The following is a 24,900-nucleotide window of genomic DNA, read 5'->3' on the forward strand; positions in this document are numbered from 1 at the left end:
AATCCAAATACCAAAGAGATCATATCCTATGTAAAGATCCTTCAGACCTATAGTTACATACATGGCACAAATAACCACTGGTCAGAAATCGTTTACTTTTTAAAGGGACAGTCTAGTCAAAATGAAACTTGCATGATTCAGATAGGGCATGCAAATATACAACTTTCCAATTTACTTTGTTCTTTTGGTATTCTTTGTTGAAAGCTAAACCTAGGTTTGCTCATATGCCAATTTCTAAGCCCTTGAAGGCCGCCTCTTATCTCAGTGCATTTTGATAGGTTTTCACAGCTAGACAGCGCTAGTTATTGTGCGCAATATAGAGAACATTGCGAGTCAGCACTGATTGGCTAAAATGCAAGTCTGTCAAATGAAAACTGAAATAAAGGGGCAGTCTAAAGAGGCTTAGATACAAGGTAATCAGAGGTAAAAAGTATAGTAATATAACAGTGTTGGTTATGCAAAACTGGGGAATGGGAAATAAATGTATTATGTATCTTTTTAAAAATTAAAAATTCTAGGAGTAGACTGTCCCTTTAAGTTACTGTCAGTGACGAAAGACAAGGTGCGGCTAATAAAGATATTGTACCAAAAAAAAAAGTGTAAAGTTTGAGTTTTCATAAAGTAATATGTGCTTTTATAAAATGGTTATATTTATCCTACCTCCTCTGCTGGTAACAATTAGGGACAGATATAAATGAGCTACTAGACTGATCAAGAGCCTAACACTATATTTTACACAGTTATCGTTTGAAGTCTGCAGTTCCAGTTCTCACAGGAATTGCAAATCACAATGTTGAAAGTAAAAATACAATAAAAGGGGTAAAAAGCTGAAAGCATATAGCAAAGTTTTTTTTATATATTAAAGTGCAACTATCAAGCAGTTCCAAATATCATTGCCCCCTCCCTGCCTTTAAGCTCTATAAGTGAAAATTGCTGGCCTTGGATAGTCGTTTCAGGCTTACTAGTCAGCGCCCTACCTTTTTCTTTGTATGAGGGGTTAAAAACATAGGTAAAGTTACATTCAAGAGCCAGCAACAAATAGTCTGCTTTCTGCTTAGGAGCTGCAATTACGACTCCTCATTGAGACTTTACCTAGGTATTTGATCCATTTGCAGATGTTAAACAGAGTTATAGGGTCAGTAATGTATAAATCACATGCACTAATTACAGTTTTGCATTATAATGCCCCTTTAAAGGGTTAGGATCACCGGTGCAAACATATGTCATTGTTTAGGACTATTATAAAGATAGTAACATTTTACTTTGAATCTAAATACTACAAGTTTAGATCAGATCACAAACACATCTGGCATGTTTACAGACACAGCCAGCTGCAGATGTCACTATGTACTATATTTATAGATTCACGCTCTTAATTGGTCACGCACATTAAGCCACAAAGTCATCGGATAATAAATGTGCCCAATAGCTACAATAAAAATGAGGCTATACATTTATATTAGAAGCCTTATTTTCCAAATGTTTCTCACTGAATTGCATGAAACTTGGAATTTCAGCACTGTCAGTCACTACTACAATGGAAAAATTTACATAAACTGGTTTAGAGATCCTACTTTTTTTTTTTTAAATCCAATTCACTTCTTGAAATGTACATCTCAGTTTGTATTCTTTGTTAAAATGTAGTTCCTTTCCATGAGATCATATCTAGATATGCTCAGGAGCGTACGTGTCCTGAGAAATACATGTATTAAAAAAAAATCACTGCTCACCTAAACCTACCTAGATATGCTCTCATGGAAAGGAACTTTAACAAGGAGTACTGATTGGAAGCGGTAAATCTTAGTAATGGAACTGAATCATTAAAGTTTTGTTTTAACCGCCATACTCCTTTAATAATTACGTAACAGAAAACTATTAGCCAGTGCTCCAGCTGCAACAGATAGTTATATTTTTCAGCTAGAGATTTGAGTTTGTTATTTTCAATATAAAGAAAAAAAAAGTTGCAAGGTCACATTACGATGACAGATAAGCAGTACTGTTTGAGCCTTGGACTATGGGGCAGTAATGCACATGAACTGATTGATCTGAAGCTCTGCACACTCTCTCACACTGGTTCTATGTCGTCCTACGTCTTCCTACTGCTCTCACACTCTGTATTGTTAATCTCTCACACAGGTTCTATGTCGTCCTACTGCTCTCACACTCGTTCTACGTCGTCCTACTGCTCTCACACTCTCTGTATTGTTAATCTCACACTGGTTCTACGTCGTCCTACTGCTCTCACACTCGTTCTACGTCGTCCTACTGCTCTCACACTCTCTGTATTGTTAATCTCTCACACTGGTTCTATGTCGTCCTACTGCTCTCACACTCTGTATTGTTAATCTCTCACACTGGTTCTATGTCGTCCTACTGCTCTCACACTCTCTGTATTGTTAATCTCTCGTACTGGTTCTACGTCGTCCTACTGCTCTCACACTTTCTGTATTGTTAATCTCTCACACTGGTTCTACGTCGTCCTACTGCTCTCACACACTCTCTGTATTGTTAATCTCACACTGGTTCTACGTCGTCCTACTGCTCTCACACTCTCTGTATTGTTAATCTCTCACACTCGTTCTACGTCGTCCTACTGCTCTCACACTCTCTGTATTGTTAATCTCTCACACTGGTTCTATGTCGTCCTACTGCTCTCACACTCTGTATTGTTAATCTCTCACACTGGTTCTATGTCGTCCTACTGCTCTCACACTCTCTGTATTGTTAATCTCTCACACTGGTTCTACGTCGTCCTACTGCTCTCACACTTTCTGTATTGTTAATCTCTCACACTGGTTCTACGTCGTCCTACTGCTCTCTCACACTCTGTATTGTTAATCTCTCACACTGGTTCTACGTCGTCCTACTGCTCTCACACTCTCTGTATTGTTAATCTCTCACACTGGTTCTACGTCGTCCTACTGCTCTCACACTTTCTGTATTGTTAATCTCTCACACTGGTTCTACGTCGTCCTACTGCTCTCACACTCTCTGTATTGTTAATCTCTCACACTGGTTCTACGTCGTCCTACTGCTCTCACACTTTCTGTATTGTTAATCTCTCACACTGGTTCTACGTCGTCCTACTGCTCTCACACTTTCTGTATTGTTAATCTCTCACACTGGTTCTACGTCGTCCTACTGCTCTCACACTTTCTGTATTGTTAATCTCTCACACTGGTTCTACGTCGTCCTACTGCTCTCACACTTTCTGTATTGTTAATCTCTCACACTGGTTCTACGTCGTCCTACTGCTCTCACACTCTCTGTATTGTTAATCTCTCACACTGGTTCTACGTCGTCCTACTGCTCTCACACTCTCTGTATTGTTAATCTCTCACACTGGTTCTACGTCGTCCTACTGCTCTCACACTCTCTGTATTGTTAATCTCTCACACTGGTTCTACGTCGTCCTACTGCTCTCACACTCTCTGTATTGTTAATCTCTCACACTGGTTCTACGTCGTCCTACTGCTCTCACACTCTCTGTATTGTTAATCTCTCACACTGGTTCTACGTCGTCCTACTGCTCTCACACTCTCTGTATTGTTAATCTCTCACACTGGTTCTACGTCGTCCTACTGCTCTCACACTCTCTGTATTGTTAATCTCTCACACTGGTTCTACGTCGTCCTACTGCTCTCACACTCTCTGTATTGTTAATCTCTCACACTGGTTCTACGTCGTCCTACTGCTCTCACACTGTCAGAAAATCCAGTGTCACCATCCTGCTACCAACAGCGAGAAGAAGAAAATTTGAGTATAAACCCAGTGCATTATGATCAAACCTGTATCTTGGTATTTGCAATCTGGCACCAGACTACAACTATATAAAACAGTAAAAATAATATTTTAAGTGAATGAACGCTAACACAAATGCTTCCAAAGCACTTCTGTAAGTAACATCATATACATTGTCTGACAAATCACAGGATTCTGTGAGCTACGGCTTCTAATCTCTATAGGTTTATATACAAATATTTAATTCAGTGTCTAAACTGTGTTCACAAGTCACAAAAAAGGATGGGTGCAGATTGGTTAGCTGGTTGGTGAAAAAGAATCCCTAGGTTTCCTTTATAAAATATGCATATTTTTATATTAAAGGGAAAGTAAAGTCAAAATTAGGCCCTGACTTAACTGTTTTACAACATTATTTGTAGTAGTGTTATATATTGTTGCAAACACTTCAGCTATAGAAAACTAGATATGCACACGCTACTGAGCTCCTATGAGATTTACTAGTTACTAAAAAGGACACCAAGAGAATTAAGTGGATTTGATAACAGAAGTAAAGTTGTTTAATATTGCATGCTCTACCTGAATCATGAAATTTTATAGGGACATGAAACCCAAATTTAATAAAAAAAAAAAAAAAACAAAACTTTCCAATTTACTTCTATTATCTAATTTGCTTTATCCTCTTGATATCCTTTGTTGAAAACCATATCTAAATAGGCTCAGTAGCTACTGATTGGTGGTGCTCAGATGCATGTACTGCTATTTCTTCAACAAAGGATACCTTAAGAATGAGGCAAATAATATAATAGAAGTAAATTGGAATGTTGTTTAAAATTGTATTCTCTGATTCATGAAAGAAAAGTTTTGGGTTTCATGTCCCTTTAAAAAGTACATTCTACTTTTCTATGGGTAACTACACATCATGCAATGTTTGTTTTGTTTCAAAATAATGAAAACATTTGTTTTTCTCAAAAATCTCTCCCCCATATTTCAGACTTTTTAATTCTGCTACAAACCAGGCTGATGTCATGTCACCTCCCCCAGTCTCATATTGTACTAACCAGTACATCTAATCATCTAACTCCCATACAACCTAGTTCTCACCCAATGACCTTGCTCTGGTTTCCTCTGGAATGCCATGTATGCAATAAACTGAAAACCCTTTTTTCCCCCCTTAAAATCCTTTAATCTCAAGGAAACCTCACTGGCACAATGTTCGCTGTAGCACTGCTAATTTTGTCCATTCACCTTCTGGTACATACCCTGCTGTTTCCCACCTCTCACCTATTATCTTCCCCTTGTTGCTTGCTATGATTTACTTTTTATATTTTATACACGTTTCCTATGTGCTTTTTAAAAATCCCATAGGTCAGGGCTTAAAGGCACAATAAATGTTTTTAAAATGCAGCATTTTATTCTTAAGGCCCAGTATATTCTAACAAATGCTACTTTACTGCTCATACGATTCCTTTTTACCACTCAAGTTGCAATCTAATCCTCTGCACAAGCAGTTTTTTCCCTGTACTTGTCAGCAGGCAGTGCAGCCAATTAGAAGCGTGCCAACAGTGTTACGGACTTAAAGGGGCAGTAAACACCAGAATTTTTGTTGTTTAAAAAAAAAAAAAAGGATAGATAAACCCTTTATTACCCATTCCCCAATTTTGCATAACCAACACAGTTATAATATAGTTTTTATCTCTGATTACCCTTGTATCTATGGCTCTGCAAACTGCCCCCTTATTTCAGTTCTTTTGACAGACCTGCATTTTTAGCCAATCAGTGCTTGCTCCTAGGAGCTTCACGTGCCTTAGTTCATGTGTTTCATATAGATAACATTGAGCTAACGCCCTCTAGTGGTGAAAAACTGTCAAAATGCTTTCAGAATAGGAGGTGGCCTTCAAGGTCTAAGAAATTAGCATATATACCTCCTAGATTAAGCTTTCAACTATGAATACCAAGAGAACAAAGCAAAATTGGTAATAAAAGTAAATTGGAAAGTTGTTTAAAATTACATGCCCTATTTGAATCATGAAAGTTTTTTTTTCCACTTGACTGTCCCTTTAAATCAAGGACGTCTCCAGATCCTGCATTCAAGGTACATCCTTATATAAAATTAATTTCTGGCTCATAAAACAATATCACTGGTTGTAAGTTTCAAATAAATTTGCCATCTACACAAGGTATGCTTTATTGATACAATCCAACAAAACTGTTCTTTTCTATCTACATTCTCAATTTTGTATAAACATTCCATGTTTTAGCCACAATCTTGTAGCTTGCAGACTTTCTGTATCTTACAAATACTTCTCCACTCACAGTAATCTGGACACAATACACACAGAATAATTTACAATTAAAATAATTTAGCCGTGAGAACTATCTGAATCCTATAGACTTCATTCACCAAGGTTCGGAGGGCTACATAAAAAGTTTAGAGAATCAGATCCTTAGGCCACTACAGGTAATAACTTCTTATTAAGTGAGCATCCCTATTCAGTCTTCCTCCTTAGGAACTGGCCTGTTGCACCTTAAAACCACAGACTAACCTCTAGCTTTAAAGGAACAGTCAAGTCAAAATTAAAGGGACACTCAGGTTAAATTGAATTTTCATGATTCAGATACAGCATGTAATTTTAAACAACTTTCCAATTTACTTCCATTAAAAAAAATGTGCACAGTCTTTTATATTTACACTTTTTGAGTCACCAGATCCTACTGAGCATGTGCAAGAATTAACAGACTATACGTATATGCATTTGTGATTGGCTAATTGCTATCACATGGTACAAGGGGAGAGGAAATATTCATAACTTTGAAATTTGTTATAAAAAAAATCTACTACTCATTTGAAGTTCAGACTAAGTGCTATTGCATTGTCTTGTTATCTTGCATTTGTTGATTATGCAAATCTAATGTGTTGACTGGTCCTTTAAACTTTCAGATAAGGCAGCAATGGCGAACCTTTTTGAGCCTGAGTGCCCAAACAGCAATACGAAAACAACTTATTTATCTCCAAGTGCCAACACTGCGATGAAACCAGAATACTAACGTGTTTTGTTTTTAGAAAACACACCTAACTATAGGTGCTGTAACTCCTAGCCCTATACCAACTAAAATAAGCTTATAGAAAGTATTATACATTTTTAATCTGTCAGACAAACTGTGCAGAGAACTTTTTTTTGTGTCAAGAAATTTTAAAATGCTGTAATTATTATTTAATATTAAAAAAAAAAATTCCATTTGTATAAATAACACGTCTATAGGTTCGCCATTACTGACTCTGTGCAAACTGTGATCCACTCTAGGTGTGAGGGGCTGTAGCAGCTTTATTATCACTAATATTCATTACACAGACCATATAGAGCAGAGTGACCTGTGCACACAACTTTGTTTAAAGCTTTACTCAGTTTCAGCTCTATGCACAGGAATGTGAAGCAGCTGGCAGCAAAGGGGTTAATGTGAATCCGTGCAGCATTTATAAAAAGGGACACAACATGTTAACCCCTGAGCTGCCCTGCTATGTGACCTGTCACTGGCTACAACCTGTGGCCAGCCCTGAGCTTGCAGCCGTTTGTCCCATGAGAGCTCCCCATGCACACACCAGCCCCATGAGCCACCCATCCTCTTTGCGTGTCTTCATAAATTCACAAGCACAAAACTTGCTACAACTGCGAGTCACGCCCACCTCTGTTGTTTGCACTCACCACACCAGGGTAGGAGTGCGGATGTCTAAGGTAAATGCACAGACAAGAAGAAGCTTCCTGTGCCAGTCAGACCCTGATGGCGGCCCTGGGCTTGAGTGCCAACAAAGAGGCCCCTGCATGCCAACTGTGGCATAGGTCTGCCATTACTGAGATAGGGCATGCAATTTTTAACATCTTTCCAATTTAAGTAGGCTCATAAAATTATTTCTAAGACGTTTAATGCCGCCTCTTATCTCAGTGCATTGACAGTTTTTTACAGTTAGACAGTGCTAGTACAAGTGTGCCATATAGAAAGCATTGTGCTTACTCCCACTGAGTTATTTATGAGTCAGCACTGATCAAAAAACTGAGATAAGAGGGCAGTCTGCAGAGGCTTAGATACAAGGTAATCACAGAGGTAAAAAGTATATTAATATAACCGTGTTGGTTATGCAAAACTGGGGAATGAGTAATAACTTAAAATTATGCTTACCTGAATTTGCTTTTCTTCAGACGGGGAAAGTCCACAGCTGCATTCATTACTTTTGGGAATTCAGAACCTGGCCACCAAGAGGAGGCAAAGACACCCCAGCCAAAGGCTTAAATACCCTCCCCCCCACACTTCCCTCATCCCCCAGTCATTCTGTGGAGGGAATAAGGAACAGTAGGAGAAATATCAGGGTGAAAAAGGTGCCAGAAGAACATAAAACTAAAATTATGGCCGCCCCATATAAAAAACGCGGGCGGGGAGCTGTGGACTCTCCCCGTCTGAAGAAAAGCAAATTATCAGGTAAGCATAATTTAAGTTCTTCTTCATAAACAGAGAGAGTCCACAGCTGCATTCATTACTTTTAGGAAAACAGTACCCAAGCTATAGAGGACACTGAATGCAAAAACAGGCGGGTACAAAAGGCGGCCCATTCTAAGGGCACCATAGCCTGAAAAAACCCAAACTCCAGACAAAAAAAAAACTGCTTCACCAGAAGCAGAAGGTGACAAAAGGAAAAGGCACAAGTAACTGCCCAAAAGTTAGAACCAGCAAGTCCCCTGCTAGAGACCGCTCAGAATCACTAGACTCAACCGAACCCTCAGCTCTCAGCCCGCGAACAAACTAACCCCCGACCAGAAGGGTGGGAAACATCCACATTCTCCCAGAAGGGAAGAAAATGGACTCAGAGTCCCAAAGGACCCCCAGAAACACAAAAGGACTAGGGCAATAAAGAAAAAAACCTAGGGTAACTCCAAGAGAGTAAACTAGTATGAAACAGGTCCAAACCGACGAAAGACCCTACCGACCTAGCAGAGGCAATGGAGGAAAATCCTAGGCCCCTATCTGCATGGATTCCTAGGGACCCAGGTAAAGCCATGAAAAACAAAAAGGGAGAAAGGTAGAACCCCTCCCCTATGCAGAATGCTAATTCGCACCAAGGATAGAGCAACCGAAAGACAAAATCGTCCCCGGGAGCCGCAAAAAACAGCATCAGAATATCAATATGTTTCTCCGAAAACTAGGGATGCACCGAAATTTCGGCCGAAAATGGCATTTTTGGTTATTTCGTTTTTTTTGCCTTTTATTTTCTGTAAAATTATTGTGTAGCATATTTCAAATTTGATGCCAGCTTAGAGCTGCTGTTTGAGTTCATTAATTGACTGTTTTGCATATAATAATAGTTTTCTAGGACTATACTTTATTTTGATAATTGGTAAAAAAAAAAAAAAAAAAAAGCCCAAATCTGATTCTGTGAAAAGTTTAGCACTGAAAGTCCGGATCTAAATATACAAAAAGAATATAGTGTAAGTGAAATAATTGTGTAAATAAAAGCCCATGGAGGACAATGTGAAATATAAAATATATACAATTATACAAAGATTGATATATTGTATGTACTATTAGCAAATAACTAACAATCGTGAGTTGAAAAATGTTACAATTTAATAAAAAATTACATAAAACAATGAAACAGAAAAGAGACGTCTCCCTTATTGCATAAATCGGCTCCTAAAAATAGCCTAGTGTGAGCTAAGTCACTTGCGCATATAAAAAGTAAAATAATACAATGTAGCCAAGGCCTGTGGCTGTAAAAATAAGATGAAGGTACCTTGAAGTGTCCGTAGTGGGTTCAAATGGAATCCTAACTGATGATTAAACAAATGTATAGTGACCTTAGTGGACCGATCTAGCGGCTTGTATCCACTTTGGCGTTATTGACCGTTATCTTGATAAAGCCTAAGGGCGAAATGCATTGACCTTGACATTCTTTGTCACCTTGTATCCTGACTTATTGTGCAATCAATAAGGATCTACTCTGACCTAAGGAATCACTACCTGCAATAGGAAGCCACTGAATATTTTCCTTTAGGAACTACTAACCGTCATCTAGTCGCTACTAGCGACCGCCAAGCCTACAAGTTATCGAGAGTTATTACCTAGTGCTCTTCACTAATCCAAGTAAATGCAAAGTCCACTAAGTCATTGAAAGTGACCGAAGACCGTTTAGTCACTGCAAGTGACCGCCAAGTTTATTTTCATTGTCCCCCAGGACTTCCTTCCATTGTTAGGAAATAGGGGACATGGTCTGAGGATATATATCCTAAATACTCTTAACAATTTATTCCACTAGGATCTCCTGCGACACAAAGTGTCTTTACATTACCAACCATTGATCTTGTTGCTACGATTGCAACAGTGACGTCAGAAGGATCACGTGAGTCTTTCACAAAAAGCCGCCTTCAGATAACGGTCGGTAACGCCAAAGTGAATACAAGCCGCTAGATCGGTCCACTAAGGTCACTATACATTTGTTTCCTCTCATCAGTTAGGATTCCATTTGAACCCACTACACTTCAAGGTACCTTCATCTTATTTTTACAGCCATTTTTAGGAGCCGATTTATGCAATAAGGGAGACGTCCCTTTCCTGTTTCATTGTTTTATGTAATTTTATTAAAACTGTAACATTTTTCAACTCACCCTTGTTAGTTGTTCTTTGCTAATAGTACATAGAATATATCGATCTTTGTATAATTGTATATATTTTATATTTCACATTGTCCTCCATAGGCTTTTATTTACACAATTATTTCACTTACACTATATTCTTTTTGTATATTTAGATCCGGGCTTTCAGCGCTAAACTCTCTTTTTTACACTTTTCACACATTCTTGTTTTCTTTGAGGGGAACACACAAGTTTAGCAGGGTCATCCTTTTCCTTTAGCGCTTCTACTTTTTCTTCTTTACACCAAATCTGATTCTGTCACACAGACATAAATAAATACTAGCGATGCACTAAAATTTGGGCCGCCGAAAATGTGCAATTCCAATATCGGCCCAAAGAGGACCAAAATGGCTAAAAATGTACAGCCCTCCCCTGTTGAGTTACATGTCTATCCTTAGCATAAGGTGAGCAGCACTGGCATGGTACACAGAGCACACACATAAGTACCGTGACACGATGATATTTGAAACCAGCAGTGCCTTTTTTTTTTCTTTTTTAGAAGGAAACCTAAGTTCTGTATACAGTATTCAAAGTAGGATAAGTAACATGTTTATAAACAATTGATATTATCAGACACAGCCCTAAGCACACACAGCGAATATGTATAAGCCTTACATACAGTGCTCATACATCAGCCTCTTGTGCGTAGACATTCTATTCGTCTGAGGCAAATATGCGTGCACACTATATATGCATAAGCCCCAAGCTCACACGGTTGGTACAAATTAGCACCCACCAGACAGTGTATACAAAAAAAGCACAGTAACTTTCTATAACCACCTTGCACATAAGGTTGTCCTGGTGATAGGTGACAGGCAGACTCCATTTGGGGCTCCGGACATATAATCTGACGGGTCAGTGTGAGACCCAAACCAGGAACTAGGCGGAGATACGATGAGAGACGATCAGGTGCAGCCATGCCTATCGCACGGATAACTACACCTAAAAACAAAACACATGTCCACCCCGTATTGTTGTCTGGCTATAACCATGCTCTCCCTTTGTAGAGCTCCACCAGTTTCACTGCAGATCACGGCCTACGGTACAAGTGACCACGCCCATTTGTTGCAGCTTTCCCGCCTACAAGCTCTCTCAACTACACACACACTGTAGTTAAAAAAATAAAAAAATAATTTCGGTTTCCGGCCAGGGGCATCCTGAATTTTCGGTATAGATTTCGGTCCAGAATTTTCATTTTGGTGCATCCCTACCGAAAACCATAGGCTTCCTGCTGCAAAGGTGGTCTGAGCGAACACAAGTCGCCAACCCTAGCTACCAAGCTAGCAAACTGCACAGGACCATCTTCAGAAAAGAAAAAACTCCAAAGTAGTGCAGAACAACACCTTCCCAAGAAAAAGCAGGAAAGGAAGGATAGTGCCCAGAACCAGCTGCTGAGGAGGAATCAACTGTAAAGCCTCCCTCCCACCTAAGGAAGGCTCACAAGATCTGAGATACACGGTCAAAGTTCAACAAAATAGACAGATCCCTGACCCTCCCACCGGGAAACGGACCCAGCACCAAAGCGACTGGCAATGTCCGAAAAGACAAAGGAATTAAAAATTCCCCGAATCACCAAGACCTTCAGGAAGGAAAAGGGAGGGGGTCCAGCCCCCGCAAAAAGAGCTTGGGTTCCAGAACCCCCCTTCCCGAAGACTAAGGACACTCCCAAAAGGAGACCCTCTACTGAACTACAGTAATGGCATGCCACAAGAAAAGCAGCCCTAACATCCTGCACGCAAGGCAGGGGGGACAACCCCACTGAACAGAAGAAGAAAGGACCTCCGAGCACCAGGCGGATATTATGGAATGCCAAGTCCACCTCAAAGGGAGGGGAACAAAAAACAGAACAGTTCACCCGCACACCGGAGGAGTGTAAAGCTGTAGATGGACTCAAAAGAGAAGAACCATTCGGCCAGTACGGTCGGCCCAGCAGAAATGTCCAATTCTCTGATAAGAGAGAGAAAAATCCACCCGTAGGAACAGAAGATGTCCCGAACCAGTCCTAAGGGATCTGGATACAGAAACCCAAAATGTCCAGTCAAAGAAAGAACAAAAAAAAAAAAACCAGACACCCGAAACCCAGAGACGGCTTTAAACAAATAACCCCTGAGGAACCACCGGTTTACCCCATCCGGCGCAGACTTTGCACCACAGGTGATGCAATCCCTCTGCTACGAAAGGGATGAGGAAAGTGGGGGAGGTATTTAAGCCTTTGGCTGGGGTGTCTTTGCCTCCTCCTGATGGCCAGGTTCTAAATTCCCAAAAGTAATGAATGCAGCTGTGGACTCTCCCTGTTTATGAAGAAAAAAGGGATTACCGATCTTTTCCAACAATAACAAATTTAAAGTAGACTGTCCCTTTAACATAACTACTCTACCCCTATTAACGTACACCACTACAAATGCATAAAACTATGGTCTTGCCATTCCAAACATACCAGCCACTTCCCAAAATACTCATGCTCTGCAAAACGCCTTTAGAAGAATCACACATGCATGAATCCCTTACTCCAAAATATCAGCTGACCTCACTATTCACTTTAAGATGAAACACAAACCATGATACATGCCCTTATATATTATTACAAAACATACCATCTAATATCCACTTCGGCACCATGACCATATCTTTACTTATTTCAGAGGATGAGGTCTTTGATGTTATCACGTTATAGGATCTACACGCAGACAAATTACTTCACAACTTATCAGCCTTCCTATGAGCATAACCCATATAAGTAAGTTTTGTTTGAGTATTTATACAACCAATCCTGAAAAAGGCTCCAAGTACTTTATTATTGCCCAATCTCTTTCCTTTCGTTAGTCTAGTGATTGACAAATTCATATGACACGCAGGAGCAAGCAAGAATATCAACATGCCAGCAAGAATGTATTAAAGTAGCCAGCCCTGATTTAAAGGGATAGGAAAGTCAAAATTAAACTTGAATGATTTAGATATAGCATGTCATTTAAGACACTTTTAAATTCACTTTGTTTTATAAATGTGCTTTGTTCTCTTGGTATTCTTTGTTGAAAATGAATATGCACATCTCCTACACTAGTGGGCGCTTGCTGATGATGGGTGCCTGCACACATTTGTCTCTTGTGATTGGATTAGAAGTGTTCAGCTTGCTGTCAGTAGTGCAATGCTGTTCCTTCAGCAAAGGATAAAAAAAGAATAAAGCAAATTTAATAATAGAAGTAAATTGGAAAGTTGTTTAAAATGGTATGTTCTATTCAAATCATGAAAGAAAATTTTGGGGTTTCCTGTCCCTTTAATCGGAACAACTATCTATTCAATGATGCATCCAAATTCCAGTTACTAATAGCCTATTACTAGCTATAGACAAATGTACAATATAAAATTACAGAACAAAAATCAAAGCCAGTCACAATTTCTAAAATGACTGGCATGGTCCTTAACATTTTGGATTGTTTCTTTTGCACACATTACTATTACATTCATTAGTATTCTTGATTGTTATATTTTCTGTCCCATTTATATTTCTGAGTAATAAAAAACATTTGCCTATGATTAAAGGGACACTGAACCCAAAATTTCTCTTTCATGATTCAGATAGAGCAGGCAGTTTTAAGCAACTTTCTAATTTACTCCTATTATCATTTTTTCTTCATTCTCTTGCCATCTTTATTTGAAAAGCAAGAATGTAAGTTTCGAAGCCAGCCCATTTTTGGTTCACAACCTGGGTTCCGCTTGCTGATTGGTGGCTAAATGCACCCACCATTAAACAAGTGCTGTCCAGGGACTGAACCAAAAATAGTCTGGCTCCATAGCTTAGATGCCTTATTTTTCAAATAAAGATAGGAAGAGAACGAAGAAAAATTAATAGGAGTAAATTAGAAAAGTGCTTAAAATAAATGTCATGCTCTCTGAATTATGAAAGAAAAAATGTGTGTTTAGTGTCCCTTTAAAACCAAACTTTTTCTCACGATACAGATAGAGCGCCATTTTAAACAACTTTTTAATTTACTTTTAGGATCATTTTTTTCCCTCTCTCTTGGTAACTTTTGTTGCAGGGATGTAAGCTCAGGAGCGTGCATGTGTCTGGAGCACTATATGGCAACAGTTTTGCAAGAATGTTATCCATTTGCAAGAGCAGTAGATGGCAGCAATAATTCCTGCCATGTAGAGCTCCAGACACCTATCTAGGTATTCGAAAATATATAACGAAAAGATACTATTCCCATAGAATTTACAAATTAGCAGCGCATATGCGCGAGTTAATTGAGGAGTGGGTATAAACACTTGGCACACACTTTATAAAGTTCACATAGCGGAGCCACTAAGATAAAGATTTATTATAATAGCATAAAAGTATCATTTAGATCCCGTTAGATTCCGGTGTAAAAACGATTAAAATTAGAAAACAATAGGCACTGTCAGAGTATGAGGAATAGGAAACAAAAATTAGCAACATATCAAATCGCCATGTACTAATGTATAAAAAAAGGAGAGCGCAAAGCGATCAGAGTATAAAGGACTAAGAGGCCCATTGTGAATCACCCTGCAACCAACAATAAGATCCCGGTCTCATTAACTACTATGATTTTGTGTGCACCATGAACAGTGGGAAATCAATGGGCTTAAAAGTATGGTCTGTCGCGGGGTGAATATTCACAGTTATTGTCAAAAATTCAAGGGGGAAAGTCCAACTCTTAAAAATCCATAATAAAGTGAAAACCCTCCTATAGGTCATTAATGTAAAACTAATACATATCCAAAATTAAATCCCTCATATACTCAGACAAGCAAACGCAGGATGATTCACAATGGGCCTCAAAGTCCTTTATACTCTGATCTCATCTAATTTGCTTCATTCTCTTGATATCCTTTCTTGAAAAGCATATATAAACAGGATCAGTAGCTGCTGATTGGTGGCTGCACATATATGCCTCATCCAGGTGCATTCATATTTCTTCAACAAAGGATATCTGAAGAATGAAGCAAATTAAGTAATAGAAGTAAATTGGAATGTTGTTTAAAACTGTAGTCTTTCCGAAACATGAAATAATTTTTTGGTTTCATGTTCCTTTAAGGGAATTAAAAAACACAAAGGTTCTATACATGCAAAATAAGACACCGTTTTAACAATTTCAAAAGTTCTGCAGTTAAATGGATAGTCCCACCCTCCTGGTAATGTATGTCCAGTACTTCTGACGTACATTTCACCATACACATTGGCTTTGTCAAGGAACCATGTAACTGCAGAACTTGAAACCGCAGTTATCACAGCTTCCTATTTTGCAATTCCTTTAAAGGGACATTAAAATGAAATGTACATTTTCAAGATTCACATAGAGTACACTATTTTAAACAACTTTCCAATTCACTTATATTAACTAAATATGCACAATCATTTTATATGCACTCTTTTTGAGGCACCAGCTCCTACTGAGCATGTGCAAGATTCACAGGCTATACATATATGCATTTTGTGATTGGCTGATGGCTGTCACATGATAAATTAGGAAGGAAAATGCAACTGACATTTGTCAGAAAAAAAATCTACTACTCAGATGTACATTCAGCAGTTTCATTCACTGCTGAATGCGGAAGTAGCAGGCAGCTTTCAGTATCTGGCTCTTTTCGGAGCCTAATATTCTCTTGTGTAAGTAAAACACTAAGATCTGTGCAAATCCATATCTAAGTGCTTTTCACTTGCAGAAGAGGATAATTGGCTCCGAAATGAGCCGAATACCAAAAGCTACTGCCTACTTCTGCATTCAGCAGTGAACGACACTGCTGAGTGCCCATCTCAACTACTCATTTGAAAATCAAACTAAGTGCTTTTGCATTGTCTTTTTATTATGCATGTATTGACTGTGCAATTCTACTGTGTTCAGTGGACCTTTAGAGAGAATCAGAGCATGTCATTTTCAGTACTAGGATCTGTTCTCAAAAAAAAAATTAATTCAGGATTGAATAACATTGGGGACCAGGAACATTTTTAAACATCATACAAAGGATTTCCTATATAGACATAAGAATTAAAAGTAAACTTAAACACAAAGTAAACAGTAAAAGGATTTACCATGCCTTGGTTTAAATGATTATTTTATCTACTTCAGTAGCCTCAACTCAATTCTGCCACAAAGTATTTTCAATTGCCTTGGTAGCAGTTTAGTGCAGAGGAACTCTTTGTTGAAGGTTTTCTTCCCCTTGGTTATACACTTACTTCCTACAGCTTCTATATGGGGTTTTTGCTGGCACTTTACATTAAAGTAGGAAAGTTGAGGTGTCAACTATGGACCTGATGTAAGGTTGCCAACCCTCTATTATTTCCAGTCTCTCAGGGTCCCTCGTGATTTTACATGTAAAAAATAAGGGAGAAAAATGTTCTAAGAACTAAGATGTTCTATTATTATAAAATCTTTCTCCCTTATTTTTAACACGTAAAATCATTTCAAACATTTAAAGTGAATGTCAAGTTTAATGAGAAAATGCCCGGTTTTTAAAAATGTTCTTAAACAAGGGGCACTTTCATTCATTAAAAATTTACATTTAAGCGTCTTTTTTTCAAATACTTACCTTTATTTATGAAAACAGCTCGGCAATCTTCCGCCGGCAGCTCCTGCTGTACGTAGCACAGCAATGACGAACCCGGCTTCCTCCAATAATTTTGTGGGCTCACAAGCTGGACGCAGTGGGGTGCACGCAAGGATTGGAGGAAGCCGGATTAGTCATTGCTGTGCTACGTACAGCAAGAGCTGCGGGCGGAAGATTGCCGAGCTGTATTTGAAAAGAGACGCTTAAATGTAAAGTTTAATGAATGAAAGTGCCCCTGTTTTTAAGAGTATTTTTAAAAACCGTGCACTTTTGCATAAAACTTGACATTAACTTTAACATTGTACTCTTAGCTAATAATTTTGATGTATCTGCCAATTTAATGTCTTAACTCCCACTGTTCCTTTAATGAGAAATAAAATGCCCAGATTTGGAGATGGCTGCTAAGCTAGACTATGTGAATGAAGAATTTTGTGGTACCACCTGTCTTAAAGGGATACAAAGCAAAACAAAAATTTTGTAACTCAGACAGAGCACATTTTAAAAATAAGTTTTTTAATTTACTTCTGTTATCAAATTTGCTTCATTACCATGATATTCTGTGTTGAAGAGTTACCTAGGTAGGCATCTGGAGCACTACATGACAGAAAATAGTGCTGCCCTCTAGTACTCTTACAAACACCAAAAGCAGAACATGCTGTGGATCTGAGATGTCATCGCAGAAAAAAATAATAATAAATAAATAAAAAAAGACACATGCACACACGTTTTCACTTTTGCAGCGCTGCTCTCTTTAAACAGTGCTGTGCTCTGTTTGTACTGTGTAAGTTTTCCTTAACACTTTGCAGCCAGAGCAAAGCACTGTTTGAAGAGAACAGTCAAATACAGAGCAGCAGTCAATAAAGCTATGACTTCTGAATGTAATACGTTCTTGTGATTTATACATCTTTTCATTACTACATTTTTACCTTTATAATTATGTGACTTTAGGCCAAGAAAAAAAGGAAACAAATCAGCAGCTAATTTGAAATGCAATATATTATAAAACTATAACAGTTGCTTTATTCTCCAGTTAATGGAACATGAAACCAAAAAAAAAATTATTTCATTATTCAGATAGAGAATACAATTTTAAACAACTTTCCAATATACTTCTATTATTTAATTTGCTTCCTTCTCTTGTTATCCTTTGCTGAAAAGTTTATATAGGAAAGCTCAGGAGCAGCAAAGAACCTAGGTTCTAGCTGCTGATTGGTGGCAGCAGATATATACCAATTGTCATTGGCTCACCCATGTGTTCAGTCAGGAACTAGTAGTGCGTTGCTGCACATTCATACCAAGAGAATGAAGAAAAATTGATAATAGGAGTAAATTAGAAAGTTGCAAAAAATTTGCATGCTCTATCTGAATCAGGAAAGAAAAAAAAAAATTGGGTTTCATATCCCTTTAATCAACACATTGCAATTGAGCTGGTGCTTTAACTGCTTAATTTAAAATAGAATTTCAAAATGACCTGCAGAAAATTTTCACTAAAGAAAATATCTCATTGCAGAAAGTGAAAAAAGTTCTGCCTCTGGGCTAGTTACAAATGAAAACAAATCTTGCAAAGCTGCTGCCATATAGTTGTCAAGAAATGGGCTGGCTCCTAAGCTCACGTCCCTGCTTTTCAAAAAAGGATACACTCTATATCAAATAGTGCTAAAAGTAATAATTCTTCCTTTCCTGGACAAAATGAAACATTACCTTATTTATTCCAATAGAACCGGTTTATGCACAAAGGAGTTGTTATATAATTACAGGTAGCCCTCAGTTTACGCCGGGGTTAGGTTCCAGAAGGAATGGTTGTAAATCTAAATCTTAAATTGAAACCCAGTTTATAATGTAAGTCAATAGGAAGTGAGGGAGATAGGTTCCAGGCCCCTCTCAAAATTGTCATAAGTAACACCTAATACATTATTTTTAAAGCTTTGAAATGAAGACTTTAAATGCTAAACAGCATTATAAACCTAATAAAATAAATCATACAACACAGAATATATAATTAAACGAAGTTAAATTAACAAAACATTTGCTAAACAGCATTATAAACCTAATAAAATAATCACACAACACAGACTTCACTTGCATTTTTCTGCAATTAGTTCTTTCTATGCATTCCAATCTGGACTGATTTATAGACAGGGAGATCTTGTTCCTTTGCAAGCTGCTCGATAGCTCAGGTCTGGTTAAACTGATTAATTTCAGCTTGCATATATTTGCTGCAACACAAGTGGACAGCTCCACCTACTGGCTATTTAAATCAATGCACTGCTTCTCAATAGCAGTCACATGACTGAAAAAAAAGGTTGTTATTCTGAAACGGTGCAAATGGAACCGTTGTAAACCGAGGGCTATAGCTTTCAAATGATTAGAGGGTTACAAAAATACATGACACAAAAGACAAATACATATAGATACAAAAAAAAGTCTGAAGTGCTATCCATCAGCAAGCTTCTGAATTGTTTTGTTAACCTGATACTTAGGAAAATATGAAGAAAAAAAAAAAAACATACAGTACAGACAAATGCCATTATTTTGCTCTAGGCATCCAACATTGTGCAATATTTGGAACCATAAGTAATTTGGTTACTGCTCATACTGCATTAAAAAAACACTATTTTGATAAGCAGTTAAAAGGACAGTAAACACCTTGCAATTTCAAAATTAAATGTGTAATTATGAACAGTAAAACAACGTAGCACTATATTTTCATTATTTTGCCCACTTTTCATGTAATTTAGTTCAGTAAATTGTGGCTTTTCTAATTCTCAGAACTGAAAAGCCCCCTGCTGACTTCTTTAAGTGAAGGTAAAGTTACCTGGGTCTCAATATAGGATATTATTCTTTGTCCAGAAATACTATGCCTTTCATTCATTATATTTTTTTAACAATTTGCTTGAAGTGAAGTTATCGACGTAATAAACACATTTATTTTTGCTTATCAAATTGAACCCATAATTTAATTTTTAATTTTTGTCATGTTTTAAAACTAACCTATTGAAAAGCTGGCCGTTAGGCGGCCGTCTTCTCACGTCACCCGCCTCCTTGTAATTCTGCGCATGTGGTATCTTAGTTTGGTTTAGATTGCAAAACTTGCTCGCTTCCGTTTCGCGCATGCGCTTACCAATTCTTTAGGAAAGGATATAAAAAGGGATATCGCATGAGAATAGGAAAAACAGAGAAGCAGAATATTGCATGCGTAGTAGCGATTTGCGCATGCGCAGTAGGGAGAGAATCAACCATTTGGGCATGCGCAGTTGATCTGGGGATTGTGAACGCGCATTGGAAACACGGTATTGATTGATATATAAAACTTATTTCACTTAATACTTTTTTTTAAAGAAAGTTAGCGATTAGCTCATTGAAGTTCATAATTATTGATTTGTGTCTTCAAGAGGTTCCAAATTTACCTTCACTTTAACCCTCCCTACTACAGATCTGTCCCTAACTAGCTTTACCTGACAACTGCAAAACAAACTCTATACAAACAAAATAACCATGGTTAAGGGACAGTCAACCCAAAATTTGTCCCAAGTCATACATATAAAGTTGCAACCGCTTATTATTGCCAACTGTAGACCAATTTTGTAACATATATCGTTTCCAAGTAAAAACACTTACTATTTGCGCCTCAGCGGTTTTAAAATGTCCGCCTGCCCCCTCCCCTATTTCGTCACCAGCATCGTCATCATCTGCCTGTGATCGCAGTTACTTTGCGATCGTACACGTGTTCCTGTATTTGGCGCATGCGCAATGCACCGATTATACTGAAGAGGGACGTTTCAAACAGGAACTAAAAATACCAGCTCATTATCCTAGTCGTTTTATATTTGCGGCGTACCAGTGTGCTTCAGTTCAACGTTATGAAACAGCTAAGATAATGAGCTGATATTTTTTATTTCTTGTTTGAAACTTCCCCCTTCAGTAAAATCGGCGCATTGCGCATGTGCCAAACACTAGAATGTGTACGATCGCAAAGTAAATGCGATCACAGACAAATGACGATGCTGGTGACTAAATAAGGGAGGGGGCATGTAGACATTTTAAAACAGCAGAGACGCAGATAGTGTTTTTACTTGGAAACGATATACGTTACAAAATTAGGCTACAGTTGGCAATAATAAGCGGCTGCAAATTTATATGTATGACTTGGGACAAATTTTGGGTTGACTGTCCCTTTAGCCTTGTCAGCTGCAGACTCAAACCCAAATAGGCTCCTCCAAATGAGGCAAGTGGTTGCTGGAGTTTGGCTACTGAAAGACAACCGCAGAAAATAAGATGCTAATTTGTGTTAAAATGTTTATAGAAATGTCTGGGCTAAAACAAAAAAGGTGTTTACTGTCCCTTTTAATGATTACAGGGGCGGGCATCTATGAACATAAAATTTATTTTTAAAGGGACACTGTACTCAATTTTTTTCTTTTGTGATTCAGATAGAGCATGCAATTTTAAGCAACTTTCTAATTTACTCCTATAATCAAATTTTCTTCGTTCTCTTGCTATCTTTATTTGAAAAAGGCATCTAAGTTTTTTTGGGTTCAGAACTCTGGACAGCACTTTTTTATTGGTGGATGAATGTATCCACCAATCAGCAAGGACAACCCAGGTTGTTCAACAAAAATGGTCCGGCATCTAAACTCACATTCTTGCATTTCAAATAAAGATGCCAAGAGAATGAAGAAAATTTGATAGTAGTAAATTAGAAAGTTGCTTAAAATGTCGTGCTCTATCTGAATCACGAAAGAAAAAAAAAAATGTGGGTTCAGTGTCCCTTTTATACACATTTTTTCTTTGCATAAATGTTTTGTAAATGATCTATTTATATAGCCCATAAAGTTATTTTTTTTTAAAAAATTATAGTTCTGCTTATTTTTAAATAACATTGCTCTGATTTTCAGACTCATATGCAAAAGAAGGGGGAGGGGGGAGTGTCTTATTTCCCACTTGCAGTGGGCTTTCCAGCTACCTTTTTAACAGAGCTAAACTGAGAGCTTCTAAGTAAGTTTTTTTAAACAGTTTTATACTGGATTTTTATATCAGTATCTGTGCATCTTATTCTTTATAGTAGTGTCTATTACATGCAGTTATATGAAAATTAGTGTATAATGTCCCTTTATTACTCATTCCCCAGTTTTGCATAACCAACACAGTTTATATTAATGTACTTTTTACCTTTGTGATTACCTTGTATCTAGGAACCTTCTTCCAGCCCCCTGATCACATGACTGTTTATTATCTATTGTCTTATATGTAGCATTGTTTTGTGCTAGATCTTAAATAACCCTCTGTGCCTGAACACAGTGTTATCTATATGGCCCATGTGTACTTTCTGTCTCTTTGTGTTGAAAAGAGATTTAAAAGAATGTGATAAGTGGCAGCCCTCAAAGGCTTAGAAATTAGCATATGAGCCTACCTAGGTTTAGTTTAAACTAAGAATACCAAGAGAAAAAAGCAAATTTGATGATAAAAGTAAATTGGAAAGTCAATTAAAATTAAAAGTCCTATCTGAATAATGAAAGTTTAATTTATACTTGACTGTCCCTTTAAGCTCTGCATATTTCTATGTAATACTCAGAAAACTTGCAGTTTCCCTGCCAGTATCCTGAAAATACACTTTTCCCCACTACTTACTAGGTTTGGGGCTATGCAGCAGCTAATAAAAGACTATCACACAAATTATAGCCTAGACTTTGACCTGCTCATGTAATTTTCCTTGTTGACACAAGGGATAAGGTGCTACTAGACTGGGACCTACAAATGGGCCAGATTATCCCAGGAACTAACAAAATGGTCCCTAGTGCTCAGAAAAGTGTCTTGAAAGGAGAAAGCAATGGGAATAGCTGCCACCTCTCTCTCTCTTTTAGGTAATTCGGCCTACTGTCACTTAACAGTGGCTTACTGTACACCAGTGCCTGTCTGAAATCTGTATTCCTCTTCCAGTAGATATATCATCTGATTGACTACATCACACCCGTGTTCTGGCTCATGTTACCAAGAAACCAGCTATTTTGGGGCAGCTACTTGCATGCATATAAGTATACATACATACTCAGTGGGTGTCCCAGCCTATCATCTTCAACTGTGCTAATTTGGGAGCTTTTTTTTTAAAATTATATTTATTATTGCAAGATCAATTCTTTACAAAGATAGTGTTATGCAGATTACTCAAAGCATAACATCTATATAAAGAAGAAAAAACATAATAACCACATCAAGGTTTACATAAATTATCATAACAAAAAAATTTCTCTTCTTCTAATATAAACGTTGACATAATTTATTTTTCTTTGTTATAGAGAAACCCAGAGACAGAACTTTTTTTTCACTTTCTGCGATGAGATTTTTTTAGTGAAAAATTTTCTGCAGGTCATTTTTAAATAAAATAAAATTGTAAATTTGTCAGTTACACTAAAGCACCAGATCAATTTCAATGTGTTTGCTAACTGGAGAATAAAGCAGTATTTAAAGTTGTATAATCTAATGCAGTAGTGAAAATTGCATTGCAAATTAGCTGCAGACAAAAAAGTAATTGTAAAATGTCTCTTTAATTAATTTTTTTTCCTTTTCTCTTAGTCTAACATAGAAATGTAGTAATAAAAAAGGTGCATTGCTCATACAAACATCTTACATTCAGAGAAAAACAGCTTTGCAGACTGAAAAGCTAGGGAACAAACTTGCAAAAATTTCAGAGCCAGACAACAATCAAAGCACTGTTGCTTTGCAGCACTACTGCATATTTGATTATGGTCTTCAAACAGCACTTTGCTCTGGATGCACTGTTAAGGAAAACGTATACAATGCAGCCAGAGAACAGCTCTGTTTAAAAAGAAAAGCCTAATGTGGAGCAGTGCTGAAAAGTTAAAGTGCTAACAGTTCCTGTTCTTTCTGCAGACATGCTGCATTGTCTGTGATGACATCTCAGATCACTATATGTTCTGCCTTGGGGATCAATAATTCAGTGTGTAAGAATAAATTTGGTTTTATGAAATCCTATTTCTTGCTCCAAAATATATTGTTCCCATTTCTGTATAAATTTCTTTAAAACCAGTGTCTGGAAGCGATGAGGTATCTAATTCTATTATAATCTGATTGCGGAGTTCCCGTTGCAGATCTTTTAGCATGGGGGCCTTTTTAGATTTCCATTGTTTAAGTATCATTGTTGTACCTGTTAGTATTATCATTAACATTTAGTGCCATGCAAAAGACAAAAAAAATGCCTTGAGGTTTCAGATCAATTCTTTTCTGAAGCATGTTACTTATCCAATTGAGAATTTAATGCCAATTTTTTAAATTTTTTATAACAGTACCAAAAGCAATGCAATACATCTGCTTCCCTAGTACCACGTTTGTTACAATACATTACTCTATTCCTAACAAATTTTGTTAGTTTCGCAGGTGTTATATAGGTCATATGAATAATTTTAATTTGTGCTTCCCAATAGTAAGCTGCAAGAGAGGCTCTGTCTTCTTATGATACTTTTACTTATCGTATTATCTGTGAGGGTTACCGTAAGTAGATTCTCCTATTTATTATGACTTTTGCTAATTTTCTCACTTTTTGCATACATTGTAAATTTATATAAAAAAGAAAAAAAAATTGAAGAAAAATAAATAAATAAAAACTTTCTAAATTGAGAGAAAATGTTTCTCATAAATTCGGAGTCCCAATTATTTCCATGTTGAACTAGTCTTATAACACAATTTCTAGTTTGATAATATGCAAATAGATGATGATTTGGGATCCCAAATTCCTTCTTAAAGTGAAAGTAAATCCTAGCGTTTTACAAACGCTAGGATTAACTATTGAAACAAATAAAGGGCACTTTCAGTCATGAAGTATAAGATACTTCATGTAGAAAGCTCCTTTATTTGATTTAATCGATTGCCGTGTTTATCTTGTACAGCAGCCCACGGCAAA

The 24,900-nt window shown here is 37.4% G+C and overlaps 2 protein-coding genes across 3 annotated transcripts in view; one reads left to right on the top strand and one right to left on the bottom strand.

The window, feature by feature from the left end:
• DNAJC7 (DnaJ heat shock protein family (Hsp40) member C7) overlaps positions 1–24,900 on the bottom strand; it is a 43,427-nt gene that overhangs the window by 12,302 nt on the left and 6,225 nt on the right. The window lies entirely within an intron of this gene.
• NKIRAS2 (NFKB inhibitor interacting Ras like 2) overlaps positions 13,051–24,900 on the top strand; it is a 32,851-nt gene continuing 21,001 nt past the window's right edge. Inside the window, exon 1 of the mRNA XM_053698938.1 lies at positions 13,051–13,155. The gene's annotated coding sequence lies outside the window, so the exon portion shown is untranslated. The remainder of the gene's footprint in view (positions 13,156–24,900) is intronic.

The sequence above is a fragment of the Bombina bombina genome, chromosome 1 (genome assembly GCF_027579735.1).
Source record: "Bombina bombina isolate aBomBom1 chromosome 1, aBomBom1.pri, whole genome shotgun sequence".
Classification (NCBI taxonomy): Eukaryota; Metazoa; Chordata; class Amphibia; order Anura; family Bombinatoridae; genus Bombina; species Bombina bombina.